This window comes from Megalopta genalis, chromosome 11, assembly GCF_051020955.1.
Source record: "Megalopta genalis isolate 19385.01 chromosome 11, iyMegGena1_principal, whole genome shotgun sequence".
NCBI lineage: Eukaryota > Metazoa > Arthropoda > Insecta > Hymenoptera > Halictidae > Megalopta > Megalopta genalis.
The window spans coordinates 3375357-3382500 of record NC_135023.1 but is presented as its reverse complement, the minus strand read 5'-3'; positions in this window follow the sequence as shown (position 1 = coordinate 3382500).

The window sequence follows — 7144 nt, the reverse complement described above, 5'->3', positions numbered from 1 at the left end:
CAGCACAAACCACGCAGGAGACAGCAGAGGAGCCGTGCCGGGCCAACTCGGAGGACGAGGACACGACCGTGGCAGCCCTCAGAGCCCACGCTGCCAAAGCTTATAGGCAGCTTACTAATGAAATTACGCTTCCAGGAAACGACATCCCGTCCACTGTGGTGCACGCCCTGTGCACACAGGCCGCCAAGTTTAACGACTTACTCATTAAAGCCCTCGTTTACAGCAGCAGGCTGGAGGGACGTCTTGAGGCAGTCCAGGCCGAGTCCAAGGAGTGCAAGCGTTCCTGCCAGGCGCTCCAGGACAAAGCCGTCGCCGTCGCCGCCGCCGCAGCCGCCGCCCCCAAAAAGCCGACAACGTATGCCGAACGCGTCGGCGTCAGGTCCGCTACGGCAGCCAGGTCCACGCAGAAGCAGGACCCCCCCAACGTGGTCATCATCACGCCGGCAGACACCAGCAAATACGAGGACAGCTCGAAGACAAAGGAGGCGGTCTTCGAGCTGGTCTCGCCAAGAGCGGACGGCCTGCAAATCAAGGGCGTCCGCAGGGTGCAGGGTTCAGGCATCGCGCTGGTCACGTCAAAGAACACCGACGTGGCAACCTTAATGGCGCACCAAAAACTAAAAGCTGCCGGTTTTATCGTAGGAGCTCCGGCCAAGCGGAACCCGCGGATCATCGTCTTGAACAAATGAACAAATGAACAAATGAACAAATGAACAAATGAACAAATGAACAAATGAACAAATGAACAAATGAACAAATGAACAAATGAACAAATGAACAAATGAACAAATGAACAAATGAACAAATGAACAAATGAACAAATGAACAAATGAACAAATGAACAAATGAACAAATGAACAAATGAACAAATGAACAAATGAACAAATGATCAAATGAACAAATGAACAAACGAACAAATGAACAAACGAACAAACGAACAAATGAACAAATGAACAAATGAACAAATGAACAAATGAACAAATGAACAAATGATCAAATGAACAAATGAACAAACGAACAAATGAACAAACGAACAAACGAACAAATGAACAAATGAACAAATGAACAAATGAACAAATGAACAAATGAACAAATGAACAAATGAGCAAAATGAGCAAAAGGAACAAATGAACAAACGAACAAATGAACAAATGATCAAATGAACAAATGAACAAATGTACAAATGAACAAATGAACAAATGAACAAATGAACAAATGAACAAATGAACAAATGAACAAATAAACAAACGAACAAATGAACAAATGAAGAAATGAACAAATGAACAAATGAACAAACGAACAAATGAACAAATGAACAAATGAACAAACGAACAAATGAACAAATGAACAAATGAACAAATGAACAAATGATCAAATGAACAAATGAACAAATGAACGAATGAACAAATGAACAAATGAACAAATAACCAAATGAACAAATGAACAAATGAACAAATGAACAAATGAACAAATGAACAAATGAACAAACGAACAAATGAACAAATGAACAAATGAGCGAATAGGCAAATGAACGAATGAACAGATGAGCGAATAGACAATCGCACAAATGAACAAATGAACAAATGAGCAATATGAGCAAAATGAACAAATGAACAAATGAACGAATGAACAAATGAGCGAATGAACAAATGAGCGAATGAACAAATGAGCGAATAGACAATCGCACAAATGAGCAATATGAGCAAAATGAACAAATGAACAAATGAACAAATGAACAAATGAACAAATGAACAAATGAACAAATGAACAAATGAACAAATGAACAAATGAACAAATGAACAAATGAACAAATGAACAAATGAACAAATGAACAAATGAACAAATGAGCAATATGAGCAAAATGAACAAATGAACAAATGAACGAATGAACAACTGAGCGAATAGACAATCGCACAGATGAACAAATGAACAAATGAACAAATGAACAAATGAACAAATGAACAAATGAACAAATGAACAAATGAACAAATGAACAAATGAACAAATGAACAAATGAACAAATGAACAAATGAACAAATGAACAAATGAACAAATGAACAAATGAACAAATGAACAAATGAACAAATGAACAAATGAACAAATGAACAAATGAACATATGAACAAATGAACAAATGAACAAATGAACAAATGAACAAATGAACAAATGAACAAATGAACAAATGAACAAATGAACAAATGAACAAATGAACAATTGAACAAATGAACAAATGAACAAATGAACAAATGAACAAATGAACAAATGAACAAATGAACAAATGAACAAATGAACAAATGAACAAATTAACAAATTAACAAATGAACAAACGAACAAATGAACAAATGAACAAACGAACAAATGAACAAATGAACAAATGAGCGAATAGGCAAATGAACGAATGAACAGATGAGCGAATAGACAATCGCACAAATGAACAAATGAACAAATGAGCAATATAAGCAAAATGAACAAATGAACAAATGAACGAATGAACAAATGAGCGAATGAACAAATGAGCGAATAGACAATCGCACAAATGAGCAATATGAGCAAAATGAACAAATGAAAGAATGAAAAAATGAGCGAATGAACAAATGAGCGAATAGACAATCGCACAAATGAACAAATGAACAAATGAACAAATGAGCAATATGAGCAAAATGAACAAATGAACAAATGAACGAATGAACAAATGAGCGAATGAACAAATGAGCGAATAGACAATCGCACAAATGAACAAATGAACAAATGAACAAATGAACAAATGAACAAATGAACAAATGTACAAATGAACAAATGAACAAATGAACAAATGAACAAATGAACAAATGAACAAATGAACAAATGTACAAATGTACAAATGAACAAATGAACAAATGAACAAATGAACAAATGAACAAATGAACAAATGAACAAATGAACAAATGAACAAATGAACAAATGAACAAATGATCAAATGAACAAATGAACAAATGAACAAATGAACAAATGAACAAATGAACAAATGAACAAATGAACAAATGAACAAATGAACAAATGAACGAATGAACAAATGAAAAAATGAACAAATGAACAAATGAACAAATGAACAAATGAACAAATGAACAAATGAACAAATGAACAAATGAACAAATGAACAAATGAACAAATGAACAACTGAACAAATGAACAAATGAACAAGTGAACAAATGAACAAATGAACAAATAACCAAATGAACATATAACCAAATGAACAAATGAACAAATGAACAAACGAACAAATGAACAAATGAACAAATGAGCGAATAGGCAAATGAACGAATGAACAGATGAGCGAATAGACAATCGCACAAATGAACAAATGAACAAATGAGCAATATGAGCAAAATGAACAAATGAACAAATGAACGAATGAACAAATGAGCGAATAGACAATCGCACAAATGAGCAATATGAGCAAAATGAACAAATGAACAAATGAACAAATGAACAAATGAACAAATGAACAAATGAACAAATGAACAAATGAACAAATGAACAAATGAACAAATGAACAAATGAACAAATGAACAAATGAACAAATGAACAAATGAACAAATGAACAAATGAACAAATGAACAAATGAGCAATATGAGCAAAATGAACAAATGAACAAATGAACGAATGAACAACTGAGCGAATAGACAATCGCACAGATGAACAAATGAACAAATGAACAAATGAACAAATGAACAAATGAACAAATGAACAAATGAACAAATGAACAAATGAACAAATGAACAAATGAACAAATGAACAAATGAACAAATGAACAAATGAACAAATGAACAAATGAACAAATGAACAAATGAACAAATGAACAAATGAACAAATGAACAAATGAACAAATGAACATATGAACAAATGAACAAATGAACAAATGAACAAATGAACAAATGAACAAATGAACAAATGAACAAATGAACAAATGAACAAATGAACAAATGAACAAATGAACAAATGAACAAATGAACAAATGAACAAATGAACAAATGAACAAATGAACAAATGAACAAATGAACAAATGAACAAATGAACAAATGAACAAATGAACAAATGAACAAATGAACAAATGAACAAATGAACAACTGAACAAATGAACAAATGAACAAATGAACAAATAAACAAACGAACAAAAGAACAAATGAACAAATGAACAAATGAACAAATGAACAAATGAACAAATGAACAAACGAACAAATGAACAAATGAACAAATGAACAAATGAACAAATGATCAAGTGAACAAATGAACAAATGAACGAATGAACAAATGAACAAATGAACAAATAACCAAATGAACAAATGAACAAATGAACAAATGAACAAATTAACAAATGAACAAACGAACAAATGAACAAATGAACAAACGAACAAATGAACAAATGAACAAATGAGCGAATAGGCAAATGAACGAATGAACAGATGAGCGAATAGACAATCGCACAAATGAACAAATGAACAAATGAGCAATATAAGCAAAATGAACAAATGAACAAATGAACGAATGAACAAATGAGCGAATGAACAAATGAGCGAATAGACAATCGCACAAATGAGCAATATGAGCAAAATGAACAAATGAAAGAATGAAAAAATGAGCGAATGAACAAATGAGCGAATAGACAATCGCACAAATGAACAAATGAACAAATGAACAAATGAGCAATATGAGCAAAATGAACAAATGAACAAATGAACGAATGAACAAATGAGCGAATGAACAAATGAGCGAATAGACAATCGCACAAATGAACAAATGAACAAATGAACAAATGAACAAATGAACAAATGAACAAATGAACAAATGAACAAATGAACAAATGAACAAATGAACAAATGAACAAATGAACAAATGAACAAATGAACAAATGAACTAATGAACAAATGAACAAATGAACAAATGAACAAATGAACAAATGAACAAATGAACATATGAACAAATGAACAAATGAACAAATGAACAAATGAACAAATGAACAAATGAACAAATGAACAAATGAACAAATGAACAAATGAACAAATGAACAAATGAACAAATGAACAAATGAACAAATGAACAAATGAACAAATGAACAAATGAACAAATGAACAAATGAACAAATGAACAAATGAACAAATGAACAAATGAACAAATGAACAAATGAACAAATGAACAAATGAACAAATGAAAAACTGAACAAATGAACAAATGAACAAATGAACAAATAAACAAACGAACAAAAGAACAAATGAACAAATGAACAAATGAACAAATGAACAAGTGAACAAATGAACAAATGAACAAATAAAGAAATGAACAAATGAACAAATAACCAAATGAACATATAACCAAATGAACAAATGAACAAACGAACAAATGAACAAACGAACAAATGAACAAACGAACAAATGAACAAATGAACAAATGAACAAATGAACAAATGAACAAATGAACAAATGAACAAATGAACAAATGAACAAATGAACAAATGAACAAACGAACAAACGAACAAACGAAGAAACGAACAAACGAACAAACGAACAAACGAACAAATGAACAAATGAACAAATGAACAAATGAACAAATGAACAAATGAACAAATGAACAAATGAACAAATGAACAAATGAACAAATCAACAAATGTACAAATGAACAAATGAACAAATGAACAAATGAACATATGAACGAATGAACGAATGAACGAATGAACAAATGAACAAATGAACAAATGAACAAATGAACAAATGAACAAATGAACAAATGAACAAATGTACAAATGAACAAATGAACAAATGAACAAATGAACAAATGAACAAATGAACAATTGAAAAAGTGAACATGTCAACAAATGAACAAATGAACAAATGATCAAATGAACAATTGAACGAATGAACAAATGAACAAATGAACAAACGAACAAACGAACAAACGAACAAACGAACAAATGAACAAATGAACAAATGAACAAATGAACAATTGAAAAAGTGAACATGTCAACAAATGAACAAATGAACAAATGATCAAATGAACAAATGTACGAATGAACTAATGAACAAATGAACAAACGAACAAACGAACAAACGAACAAATGAACAAATGAACAAATGAACAAGTGAACAAATGAACAAATGAACAAATGAACAAATGAACAAATGAACAAATGAACAAGTGAACAAATGAACAAATGAACAAATGAACAAATGAACAAATGAACAAATGAACAAATGAACAAATGAACAAATGAGCAAATGAACAAACGAACAAACGAACAAGTGAACAGGTGAACAAATGAACAAATGAACAAACGAACAAACGAACAAAGGAACAAATGAACAAATGATCAAATGAACAAACGAACAAATGAACAAATGAACAAATGAACAAATGATCGAATGAACAAATGAACAAATGAACAAATGAACAAATGAACAAATTAACAAATGAACAAATGAACAAATGAACAAACGAACAAGTGAACAGGTGAACAAATGAACAAATGAACAAACGAACAAACGAACAAACGAACAAAGGAACAAATGAACAAATGATCAAATGAACAAACGAACAAACGAACAAATGAATAAATGAACAAATGAACAAATGAACAAATGAACAAATGAACAAATGAACAAATGAACAAATGAACAAATGAACAAATGAACAAATGAACAAATGAACAAATGAACAAATGAACAAATGAACAAATGAACAAATGAACAAATGAACAAATGAACAAATGAACAAATGAACAAATGAACAAATGAACAAATGAACAAATGAAGAAATACACAAGTGAACAAATGAACAAGTGAACAAATGAACAAATGAACAAGTGAACAAATGAACAAGTGAACAAATGAACAACTGAACAAATGAACAAATGAACAAATGAACAAATGAACAAATGAACAAATGAACAAATGAACAAATGAACAAATGATCAAATGAACAAATGAACAAATGAACGGACGAACAAATGAACAAATGAACAAATGAACAAATAACCAAATGAACAAATGAACAAGTGAACAAATGAACAACTGAACAAATGAACAAATGAACAAATGAACAAATGAACAAATGAACAAATGAACAAATGAACAAATGAACAAATGAACAAATGAACAAATGAACAAATGATCAAA